At 37.2% G+C, this 13,478-nt stretch overlaps 1 long non-coding RNA gene across 1 annotated transcript in view; it reads left to right on the plus strand.

Moving 5' to 3' along the window:
• Positions 1–1,330: 1,330 nt before the first annotated feature.
• The window catches only part of LOC109499877, a 34,285-nt gene continuing 22,137 nt past the window's right edge, over positions 1,331–13,478 (plus strand). Inside the window, exon 1 of the long non-coding RNA XR_006598247.1 lies at positions 1,331–5,281. This is a non-coding gene — a long non-coding RNA (uncharacterized LOC109499877). The remainder of the gene's footprint in view (positions 5,282–13,478) is intronic.

Here is a 13,478-nt window from a genome sequence, read left to right on the forward strand (position 1 = left end):
TGATGCTGATGTTGCTGGTCTGGGACCATCTTTGAGAATGGCCACTACAGCCCATCCACCGGAGGGTTGTTTTCTGAGCCTGAGACTTCTGTGTAGGAGGTCTGTGTATCAGCCACCACTGTTCACATCATATATGATCTGGGACTACAAATAGGAAGTTAAATTTGATATTTTTTCCTTCCTCATTTTTAGTCCTTCCCACACCAGGGAGAGCTCTCCTTTAAAACTGGACGAAGTGGCACAGGCCAGAACATGCACAATCTATCTCCAATTCCCGGCTCCGGTAGCCCTTCCTGCCTCCATGGTCACCCAAAAGTGTCACTTCAAGGACTCAGTATCTCTCCTAACTCTCAAACTTCCTGCAATTCTTCTAAGCAAGATTTATTCCTACATAGTAAGGAGCTTTCTCTTAACATTTCCTTTGTCCAAGTGCAAAAAATTATCCAGTAATTTTTCAATAATTTTTTTTCAAAAATTGCTGAAAAGCAATGATTGACTTTTCAGTTTACTGAACAGGGGAGAATACAGGAGTGGGTGGGAGGCAGTCCAGGTCACAGCTGATGGGGGGACAATGTAAGTCCAGAGTCCAGGGTAGATAAAGACAGGATGGGCAGGAGGGAATGGGCAGCCAGAGTGATATGGCTACTAGATCTGGGAGGTGTGGGATAAGATGGGCCCAAAAGATGAGTTCTCTCTTCCAACTGCATCCTTAAGATCCCAGGGTGCAATAGCCAATGGGGTGTGTTGGCAGAAAGGTAGGGAACAGAGGGGTGGTGATGCTAGCTACATCAAGACAGCCGCAATTAACCAGGTGGGTGACTTTTTCATACTTTAGTTTGGATATCTGAATTGACTATCAACCAAAGCTGCTTCCGAAAAGACTTGAGGGAAGATACAAAGACACGTAAGACTAGCTTGCCGTATTCTGAGTCCACACTGACAGAAGACAGCTTCCATATTCCTGCTGCTCCCTGATCTCCTGACCATAGAGGGGGTGACTGCTGTGGCTTTCAGTGGGTCAGGCTGAATTTTTTGAGGGTAAGAGAAAACTCTCAAGAAAAGAGGTTAGCTGATGCTCTCAAGACCTCTTCAGAAAAGTATAATCAATAGGAAATGAGAATATTCATAACACTTTAAAACTATTTGAATAAAAAAAAATCATGTAACACTTTGGGACTGCATGAATATCTCTGAGTCTTGGGCTTGTTCAAGAAGTCTTAAAAGAAAGAAGTGTCAGTTATACCTTTTAAAAATTTCCCATACTATTTTCTTTCTCTGTAAACTTTAATAAAGATTCAACTTCTTCCCGATCCAGGGTAAAGTAAAGAAGCTGTGACTGGGAATCCCATTGTCATTTACTATTCTTCACTGTCATCTCTTATTCTTTGATTATTTCTCCATAAGAAATATTTGAATGAATGACAGGAAACATCATGAACATTGCACCTGCAAGAAATATTTAACACATCCCTTTTTGGACATTTTGTTATTTTTCTCTAAGCTGCTCCCCTTTTCATTGTATTCAGGAAAGATCATTAAGCATTTCAAGAGCAAAAACATTTCACCTTCAAAACTTTGGTACTTCAGTCATAATATTGTTATTATGGGGCTATAAATCTAAAATGGGATTAATTTCCTCTTTCCAGTACCTATCAGCTTCCATTTGGAAGTACCTTTAGATTTCTACCCTGGAGGCCCAATCTCGTGGCAAGAATTATTCTTTATTTTGAGCAATGCCTCCAAGTCTCTTAGGTCACACACCACAGGAAGACAATGTCATGTCATTGCATTTTTCTAGGAAGTTGAAATATATCCTCAAAGTGCTTTTACCAAATGCATGAAAGTCATCAATGTGAATCCTTCCCAATATGTTATTATTATAATTACATGCAGTCAATGCTTTTTGGATTGTGAATCATTTTTATAAGTAATATAGCATTTGATCCTCTCAATAATTCTGTAGTTATCCCACTTTGTGGGTTGAGAAAACTGAGGTTCAGGAAAATGAATGGACTTTCCTTATACAACTAATGAGGGGGTAATGGCAGAGGATTTTGGAGGCACTTCAGGCTCCAAGGTTGGGTCTTTGCTTGACTTCTAACAGAGCATAATTCTAAGATGCTTATCTCGACAGTCACCAGAATACAGAAGACGGGAAAGTCACCCTGAGAAGTACTGAGCTGGCCTTTGCATAGCATTGATTTCTAGAATCATCCTCCTTTTCCTGCTTCCCTCTCTCCCCACTTCCTCTTTCTCCTCTCCTCCTCACCTTCATCATCCTCTTTTTCTAGACCAAGTCGAAATTGAACACCTTAGCTGCTAGTTAAGAAAAAATTCCTTAGGGTACAGTGCTACAAGGATATTATGGAGGTGATGGATCCTCTCATTCACCCAACTCATTGTCATGTGAATTCCTCCTTCAGGCAGGACCAGGTATGGGAAGTCTTTCTGAGCAATGTGTCCCACCTGGGTCAGAGTGTTTGCAAGTTCCCACTGAAGAGACACAGAACGAGTGTTTTATCAGTGACAGTCAGAAAAGCTGGTTCTGGTTCCTCTAGGTACAGACACAGGGACTTAGATGTGGTTAATCATTCCCATTCATAAAACTCCCAGTGCTCTAAATAAAAATGTTTAAATATTTAAGAACAAGTCTAACCCCCAAAATAGATGTGTTATGAGCTGCCATAGCAACATTTCATATAATTAATCATATGATGGTCCAGAAAGATGAGTTCTCTCTTCCACCTGTATCCTTGACCCCCTCCGATCCCAGGGGTGCCACAGTCAGTGGAGTACATTGGCAGCCAGGCAGGGAACAGAGGGGTGGAGAACTACTACATTAAGACAGCTGCAATGAACCAGAGGGTGGTTTTTTTCATGTTTTAGATTGGATATTTTGATTACCTATCAGCAAGAGCCATTGGTCTAAACAGAACATTTTGTCTCTTTCACATTTTATAAATAAAAGCCTTAGCTTTAAATTCTTTCTGATTTCACTGTTCCCTTTAAAGTTCACTCATGTGGAATCCAGGATAGGGTGACTAAAATCATAATATCGCCCCCTCCCTACAATCTTCTCCTCAATCTCTAAGCCTGTATGATCATTTTACTGTTTAGAGAAGGTGGTATTAACCTAACGCAGAGCTTTTCTGGGGGAAAAAAACTTGTCTGCATTGTCATTTTCAGTGACAAAGGGAGGAGAAAGCATGTCATAAAACACATTTCTCAAAAAGAACACTTCAGACTCCTGGTGGGAAAGTAGTCTGCAGCAAAACAACACTATTACCGAATGAATTCCTATGTAAGAGTGTTGGGCTGTAAGTAAACCAAGGGTAGGAGCAAGTCTTATCTTCTTTTACTCGCCTTCTGTGCTCATACAGCTCCTTATCTATGAAGAATATGCAATATTTGTGTTTGTTACTTTACTGTTTGTTTTGTTTTGTTTTCCTCCAGATGACAATATGGCTTCCTATCTCTCTGGAAACTTCTTTGTTATTTGGAAAAGAAAAAGTCCTTTTACCTTCAGATAGCTGGCTTGCAATACACAGCTCCAAGGAGAGGAAAAAAAGAAATGAAAGTGTAGGACTCCCATATTAGGATCCATATATGGGAGTAGCTGGTTGAATCCCTTGATAATCTTCTTCCTCCTTGGAACCCTATAGGCTATTATAACTGCCTTCTATTATGATTTTGAATGTACCTATGTCAAGCTATGCTACTTTCCTACCCAATTGATTACCTGGTCCTTAAGAGGAATGTGCCTTATTCATGTTACACCCTTTAAAACACTTATAATACTACCTAGTTCCTAATAAATGTTTAAGAAACATTCATTGAGTATCTTATCCTGGATTCCCTAAGAGAAAAAAATAGCCAGTTACAAAATATTATGTGCTAACACTACTGTTTGACCTTATAGAACTGTCTTTGGAGAGACTTGTCTGCATATGAACTAGCACCTCACAGGACTTTTTTCAATATTTCTTGTCTCTCATTGGCCAAAGGTGAATAGCCCCAATGCCATTAATTTCCCCGCACTTCTAAGCTGCATGTGCCCAGGCTCTGAGTATGTCTACAGCACCTCATACCTGACAGCCACAGATAAAAAGCAAGTTGACTGGAGCCCTCACAGAACTAGTCACCATAATATCAGCTGAGGAGAAACAGGTAGCCTAGGACCCCAAAAACAGTGAGACCAAGAGAACCAAAGGTAGAGCTGAGGAGGTATCTGATACTTTGGCCAAAGTTGCTAGAGTTCTTGGATGAAGGGCTGGCTGAAAAGCAAAATTCTATTAAATAGTTTCTGAGTTTTACTGGGATGAATGTCATTCGATCATACTTGTGCTATAATGTTAAGGTACTGCCTTGGAACCTTCTTATCAGAAATGTTCTTAATATTTACAGCAATGCCAAGTACACTCCATATGAACCATATATGTATGTATGAAATGAATGTGGTTAAAAAAATGGCACAAGTGTGACCTTAGTGCTAAGATCAAGTTTATCGACTGAACGCCACAGTGGAACCATACTGTTAATGATGCATTTGTTCATTCTTCCTCCAGATTACTCAACTGTGAACAACAGTAAAATATCCATGAGAATTTGTATATAAACACAAATGAGCAGGGAAGGTCAGCACATTTGTTCCATACAGGTAAATACAACAAGTTATCAAATGAGTTTCTACTCTGACCCAGACAGGTACTGAAGACACACAAATAAGAAGAAACCCTCCTTTCAAGGTACTCACACTTTAGGAGAACAGGTATACATCTATACGGCTGTATCAGAATGTTAAGTTTCCACATTGTGAATACAAACTCAATGGAGGAATGGTTAGGCTTTAAAAAATAAGGGAAGGTTTCAGTAAGGGGGTGCATTTAGGTGAGCCTTTAAAGAATAAACAGAAATTTACTAGAAGAAAGAAAGGGAATAACATTCTAGACAGAAGCAACAGAAAAAGAGAAAGGTTCCTGTTCCAGTAAACATGATCTTAACTGAACAATTTCCTTCTAGGAAACTTAGCTGCATCAGTGTTAACGTCTTAAGAGTTTCTCTCATTCTACCCTAGGCCTGAAGTTTGAGTTGGGGTAAAGAAAAAGATACAACATAAAGAAGCATTGGGATGAAAACCAGAGAAGATACTAGTATAGTACTCAGTGCCCAGGGCACACCCAATGTGAGAAACTCTTCAACTCTCCTCTTCTTGCTCTTGGATGATGAATCCCCTTTCCTTTGTCTAGTTTCCAGAACACCTCTGTTGTCCACATCATTTCAGGTAATAAGGAATGGGCGGTGAGCAAAGTGAAGGCATGGACAGTTGGGGAAAATTCTGAGGCAGTTTGACAGTTCTGATGGGTTCCACCCACTCCCTCAACTGAGAACTGCCTTTGTGCTAAAATTCTTCATTCTTCTTTAATGGTTATTTTAAAATATGATAAGTTAGAAAACACACAACATCTTTAAAGACATTATTTTCTTTTCTGCTTTTTGCAAACTAGTAAAAATACATTAATATTTTTTTGTTTTGTTTTTCTTGCTTCTCTGATTTTGAGCATCGACTTGTATATCCACTTATTTAAAAATTCATAGTTCAGTATAAAATTCTTCTCCACCAGATAAATTTACTAATCCTTTTTAGCAGCATGGTAAAAAGAAGGGGAAAGAAGTTGGGAAAATGTTACCTGAGAAAATTCTACAAAAAATAAATAATGTATTGTTAAAGTATTTGCTTACATATTGCCTTTCCCATTTAGAAATATCCTGCTTTAACTTAGAAAAGCTTGACACTTCGGTTTTGAGGAAAACAATATATTATACAATCCAAAATGTGTATACACGTGTGCGCATATGTATGTGTGTGTGTGTGTGTGTGTGTGTATTTTGTAGTGAGGAACTGGTTTTGAGGAAAACAGTGCATACACGTGTGTGCGTGTGTGTGTGTATGCGTGTGTGTGTGTGTGTGTGTGTGTGTGTATTTTGCAGTGAGGAACTGGTTTTGAGGAAAACAGTGCATACACGTGTGTGCGTGTGTGTATGTGTGCGTGTGTGTGTGTGTGTGTGTGTGTATTTTGTAGTGAGGAGCTGGAATCCCCCTAAAATAGGACACATTTTATTTTTAATTGATTTCTGAACACCCACGTTGTGTGCTGGTGGTATCTACTAAAAGAGTAATAATTTATTTTGTATTAGCTTAGAAATGCCATAATACTTAAACTGTGCAATTAAATTTCTGTGGTGGATATCAACTACCTTTGGTACATATTTTTTGCCTTTAATACCAAATGCCAAAAATGAATCTCAAGAAAGAAATGCAGTTTCTTTCTTAGACTGTAAGCCATTCTTTGGTGCATTAACACGTCTAGCATGCATCACACTGCTTAATGTTAAATCCTGTGATACCTGCAAATCAATACAACAAAAACCCAGAATAACTTTTTTCACCAATTTACACAGACATTACAATTTCCCTTTTTATTCAGAATGTCTCACCCATAATTTTTGTGATTTCCAGCATATTGTAAGAGTGTGATAGAGCAGGGGCTATTGTGAAAGCCGCTGGATCATTTTAGCTACTACAAAATGCAGCAGCAGCTTCCCTGCTTAAGGGTCTCTGCCAGATGGATCATATTAACGTCTGTGCACTGTGGCTTGCACTGGCTACCAGGGTGTTTCTGGATGCAGTTCAAAGGGGTTGCCTTTGATCTATGAAGCTGTATACATTTTAAGCCAGAAACTATTTATCCTACAATCACCCGTAGTGGGCAAGATGAAACAGGGAACCATTGTTGAAACTGCATCATAATTCAAAGCCAGTACCTTTCTCAGTCAAGTCCACCAACTTGCCATTACCTGGGAAATTCAGCTGAACTCCTAGTCCACTCTTGACTAGATGGATGGCCTAATGTAGAAGATAAAGGTATAACTCTTTCATAACATAATATTCAACGTATTTTAAAAATAGAGTGAAATATTTTGGTATTTTTACTGTGCACTTAATTTAAGTATCTTATACACCTTGATTGAGGTATATCATTCAGGAAAGAAAAAGGAGGGGTGCTTGGGTGGCTCAATCGGTTAAGTGTCTGACTTCGACTCAGGTCATGATCTCACAGTTTGTGGGTTTGAGTCCCGCATCAGGCTCTGTGCTGATAGCTGGGAGCCTGGAGCATCAGTTTCTGTGTCTCCCTCTTCCTCTGCCCCTCCCCTTCTTGTTCTCTCTCTCTCTCTCTCTCTTTCTCAAAAAATAAATACACATTAAAATTTTTTTAAAAAATAAAAAAAAGGAAATAGAACATCTTTTTAAATTTGAGATATTGTTTTATATGCACAAGGTTTTATTATCACTATCTTAGATTCCCCAATTTTTAAAATTGATCTAAGTAATCCATGTTTTATTTTTATTTAGAAAAGGTGTGATTACTTGCAGATAAGCAACAACAACGATAATAATAATAATTAAAATCACCCATCATTCCACCACCCAGGTATTCTAGAAGGTGTAAAATGGCACTGAATTAAACAAAGGGCAATGTGCCTACCATTAACTAAATTAAAAGATATTCAGGGCACCTGGCTGTCTCAGTCAGTAGAGTATATAGCTCTTGATCTTAGGGTCATGAGTTTGAACCCCATGTTGGGGGCAGAGATAGCTTATATAAATAAACTTTAAAATATTTTTCATTTACTCATTCATTTATTCATCAAGTAAAACAGTGCTGCACACTGAGTTAAAAAAACACATAAGATTTGGAATCTGATATAAATTAAGATGAATCATGTAAATAATTAATTGAAGTATATACATTATAGTCTTATAATTATATTTTTGAAGAATACTTAAAGAACAGTAGTGGCCCAAAGGATAATAATTAACCCAGTCTGGGGTAGGGGGATCAGAGTAGAACTAAGAAAACAATGAAACTAAAGCTAGACCTTGAGAAATGAATTGAACTGTGTCAGGAAAACATAGATGGAAAGACGAGGAAAATCACTAACTCTGGAACTAGACTGCCTGGGTTCAAATCCTGACTCTGCCTTGACACATACTGAGTATCAACACATACCTTCTATGAGTTACTCAATACTCTGTTCCTCAGTTCTCTCATATGGGGATGACTTTTTTTTTTTAATATGAAAATACTGAAGATTGAATCAATTTAAGATTGGTAACTTTTTAGGAACTCTCATAATAGCTATCTTTTTTTTTATATGAAATTTATTGTCAAACTGGTTTCCATACAACACCCAGTGCTCATCCCAACAGGTGCCCTCTTCAATGCCCATCACCCACCCACCCCCCAACCCCCCATCAACCCTCAGTTTGTTCTGTTTTTAAGAGTCTCTTATGTTTTGGCTCCCTCCCTCTCTAACTTTTTTTTTCCTTTCCCTCCCCCATGGTCTTCAATGAGAAAGAATGAAATATGGCCTTTTGTAGCAACGTGGACGGAACTGGAGAGTGTTATGCTAAGTGAAATAAGTCATACAGAGAAAGACAGATACCATATGTTTTCATTCTTATGTGGATCCGGGGATGACTTAATCTACATACAGTACCTAGAACAGCATTAGCTACTATTATAAAGATATAGGAAATACAGACATACCTCATTCTGTTGTTGTGCTTCGCTTAATTTTGCTTTGCGGATATTATTGTGTTTTTTATGAATTCAAGGTTTGTGGTGGCCCTGCATGGAGCAAATCCATTGGTACCATTTTTCCAACACCATTGCTCACATTATGTCTCTGTGTCACATTTTGGTAATTCTCGCAATATTTCAAATTTTTTCATTGTTATTATATTTGTTATGGTGATCTGCGACCAGTGATTGCAACTCCCTAAAAGCTCAGATGATGGTTAGAATTTTTTAGCAACAAAGTAATTTTTTAAATCAAGGTACATACACTATCTTTTTAGACATAATGCTATTGCAAACTTAATAGACTACAGTATAGAAACTTTTATGTACACTGAGAAACCAAAAAATTCATTTGACTAGCTTTAGTGTGATATTTGCTTTATTGCAGTGGTCTGGAACTGAACCTGCAATACATCTGAGGCATGTTGTGTCTGGATGTATTTGAGGAACTGCCAAGTATTTGGGTCCTTGAGTGCAGAGAAAGAGCTGAGAAGTTGCAGAAAATGTGGCTGTAGAGAGAGTGGGGTCAAATCATGAACAACCTTAATTACATCCTATGATAAGGAGTTTGGACTTTATACTATAGACGAACAAGAACCAATAAAATCTTCAAGGTAGACAAGTGATGTAACAGAATCTGAGTATCAGCAAAAGACTTTTGGTAGCAATGGAGTATGAATCATTAGAAGGAAAGGGGATTGGAGGAGGGGATAATAGTTCACAAACAAATTGCTACAGCAATCACGTATTAACAGCACTAAGAAAGCCCTGACTGCATTTTCCAGGTTTTTAATGAAAAGCTTAAAAGTTTCAAAATGGATGTTACCAACACAAGAGGGGAGGAGAGGACAAACAACATAAGAAACAGACATATCAATTCCTTCTCCTTTCTTATAAAATATCCCACATATCTTTAAAGTCCTATTTGCATCTCACCTCCTTGAGGTCTCTGATGATTCCAAGCCTAGAGCCAGGGCTGTACCTCATTAAAAACTCCAGAGAACTGGGCAAGTCTGTAGATTTAAATATAGTTAGAAACTGACAGAAATAGCTTTTGATTAATTAACATCAAGAATGCTGTATAGGACAAGTTGCAAAGTGTGAGTGGAATGCCTTTAGGAAGGAGAAGTAAGAAGAAGGCACAGGGAGAGAAAGAGAGCTGGAAGTTTAATGAAGTAAGACCAGCTTCACTAGAAATAGAGACTGTGGCAGGGGCTCACGGGAATAAATATAAGAATAATTTCAATATGAAAGATAAAAGTGCCAGTGTAGTATTTTCTTTCCTTAGTTCAGGGTCAGGCAACACAGCACTTGTGTTTTGGTTTGTTTTTAGTTTTTTTCTCCGTGTATTTGCACATTTGTCAGTCTACCTCCTTTTTAAACTTATATGATATTTATAGGAAAAGTAATCCATATTTTTCTAATTTGTCTTTCTGCAACTATTGTTGGAGGTTAGAGCCATTTCATATGTACAATATATGTAATTTTTTTAAAATATGAAATCCCCTTCTCAGACCTAATAAATATATGGACATTGACTCAAGTGCTCCAGTCTTTTCGAAACTAAATAATACTTCTAGTCCATATTAAAAGTTAACTGCAAACTTTCTCCAAAAGAAATTCTATACCAGAAAAATGCAGAAAGGAAAATCTCTGGTGAGTAGCAAAGAGTGAGAATACTGAATGGTGATATGTTTCTGAATTAGAAGTTATAATAAACCAGCTGCCTGATCTGGTATAGGGCTTTTCATGCTAAGGTTGGGAAGTGGAAAATGTTAAGGAGAAATTTTCCATTCATCTCACATACTTCACTGCTTAGAAATATGAACCACCTGTAACAGGAGCCCCAGGGGATCAACAAAAGTCGTGCAGATTACCCATTAATGGCTCAGACCCCCTCCTGTTTGAAATTCAGCCCCCTTTTTCCCCTCTGCACATTTCATGATCTCCTCCACTAATTATTTGGAATTCGTTTGTAATAAATGCCTTATGTTCCTCTACTGAGGCATGCTTGTTCACTAACATTTCACTTTTTCTGTGTGATGTGAGTGCCACAATAGAATTCCAAATAAAGGAAAGATAAACTTTTGGTTGAGTTGTATTTGTTTCAGAAAAGGAGAGGAAATAAAACTGTTTATTTGGGCTGGGCTAAATGGTCCAGTCCTCGCATTTTCTCTGATGACTTTCACTGTGCACTTCACTGCAGACAGGAAATGCATTTTTTAATTCTTGGGGAGAATCTAACTTGTCATTGGACTGAGTGTACAAAGCTTTAAATAATTTGTTTAAAGATGCCATTCTATTGTTTAGTGAAAATACGCACATATTTGGATCCAGGACTTCGGCAGAGTTATTGAGCATTGGCCTTTGGGTTACAGAACCATGCCATTATTTTCAGAGGCTTATATCACTGGAGTGTTGCTAAGAAATATGTAGTCTCTGTGTCCATATGTTTACATCAAATTTATTTCATGTTTATCGCTTCTCGGCCTTTTGGCTAAGATCAAGCGCAAATTTATTTCATGTTCAGGAAATAATTTTTATAAGACACATTTCAGTCCCTACTAATAAATAGTTAAAGATCATTTTCGTTACTGCTGTATCAGCTTCGAGACCAGTGGTTCTCAAATGAGGGGCGATTTAGACCCCTGGAAGACATTTGGCAATGACCAACACATTTTTGCTTGTCACAAGTGGGACAGTGGTGTGCCATTAGTGGGTATAGGCCAGGGAATCTACTAAACATCCTACAGTGTACTGGAAAGCTCCCTACAACAAAAAATCACCTGGCCCCAAATGTTTATAGTGCTGAGATTGAGAAGAGCCCATCTAGATAAAGTCACCTACTATATCTCTGAGCTTCCGTGTCACCACTTGTAAAAAAAGAAACTATGAAAATTTCTTGTAACCTATTCATGCGACATTAATGCATGTGTTTCTTTTCCTATATTAGGAGTTATGGATTATAGATTATATTAGAAACTTTTCAACATCTTTAAAGAAGCACAACTTCTAAGACCTGAGAAAGGCAAAAAGCCATCTCATGGATACTGCAATGATATTTTCAGAATGGGCAGTAACAAAAAAGCTTACTCCCTATCTGGTTTCAGGACAATATTTTAAAGTGACACTGAGGAAATACATTCAGTGGATGCTGTAGTCAGCATCCATCAGATCCTACTCAGATATCCACAATGTGAGGTACTGAAGGGATTACTGTCACATTTATTAAAATAGCCAAGAATTAAAATAGTAGTAGCATTTAGAGAAAGTAGCAGTGAATCAAGGACTAAAAATCAGTGACAACAGGTCAAAGCATTAGTAGATGGCAGAAATGAGAAGGAGCAGTAGTATTATAACCATTATTTTACTTGTATATACTTGTATACACAGTACAATCATTATGTTTTTATAACCATTTATCTATTTCAGGGGCCATGTAAGTTTCAAGGGCCATATTTGCTTGTTTGTGTGTTTGCTTGCAGTCCAAATTATTACTGTAATAAATAAAACAGAGACATTTTATTATGGCTCACCCTCATACACCTCAATAATGGACAAAGGAAGTAGGCTTCCTTTTTCAATTTTGTTCACTAGAGAAGTAAGATGCTTTTTGTCTGACTTCCAAACAAACCACTCAATTTCAAACTGATATTGTTCAGACTTGATCTCTGTGGTCCCACAGAAGTTCCTTAATTATAGATCTTGGAACATATGTTGGTTTTGCCAGCCAAACATACCTCTCCCCTTTCTTTTGATAATATCAGTCCCTTTGGGAGGGACACCCTCCCCTACTCCATGTGTCTCTGAGAGTCTGCCGATCACTGTATTAACCTACTGGTCAAAAGAGTAAATATATGGTCTAGGAATGGCCATTGTAATTGCCAAAGGTTGAGTACCTGATCTAAGAAAAGTTAATCAGAAAATTTCTCTGGGATTTCTTTCTTTTTTTTCTTTTCTTTTCATATGGACATACAAAAAGCTGTGTTTCATTTCATGAAAGAAAGAAAAGAGAAACACAAATACTCAGCATCATCACCCTGTAATGGAAGCTCTTCTACAATAGGAGAAAATAAAGCCAAAACCAAAGAAGAATACATCTGAGTCAGTTTTGATAGCTTTTATATTTTAGGGAAATTTCCCATTTCAAATAATTTGTCAAATCTATGGTCATAAACTTGGCAAAAATTTCCCCTTACTCACCTTTTAATGCCTGTAAGATCTAAAATGATGTTCATTCCCTGATTCCTGATACTGGTATTTTGTTATCTTCTCTCTCTCTTCTTGATTACTTTGGCCTGAGATATATCAATTTATTGATCTTTTCAAAGAACTACACTTTGTCTCATTAATTTTTATTAATTTTTTACTGTTTCTTCAATTTTACTTCATTGATATCTGCTATTATTTTTTTTATTTCCTCCTTTCTGTTTAATTTGGATTGAATTTTTTCATTTTTTCAGTTTCTTTAGGAGGAAGCTAAGGTCATTAATTTTAATCATGCTTCCTTCATATCTAATATAAAGTTTAAAGCTATAAAGTTCCCTCCTAAACACTAATTTAGCTGCATCTCATAATATTTTTTAAATTTTTCATTTAATTCAGAACATTCTCTAATTTCTTTTGTAATATCTTTTTTGGTTTATGGTTTATTTAGTAATTTTTTGTTTAATTTACAAATACTTAGGATTTTCCATATATATTTGTTATTGATTTCGAATTTAATTCAGTGCTGGTGAGGAACATAGTTTATATGACTTGGATCCTTTAGAGTCTATTAAGACTTGTCTTATGGACCAGAATGTGGTTTACCTTGGTAAATGTCCCATTGACACT

This window comes from Felis catus, chromosome B2 (genome assembly GCF_018350175.1).
Source record: "Felis catus isolate Fca126 chromosome B2, F.catus_Fca126_mat1.0, whole genome shotgun sequence".
Classification (NCBI taxonomy): Eukaryota; Metazoa; Chordata; class Mammalia; order Carnivora; family Felidae; genus Felis; species Felis catus.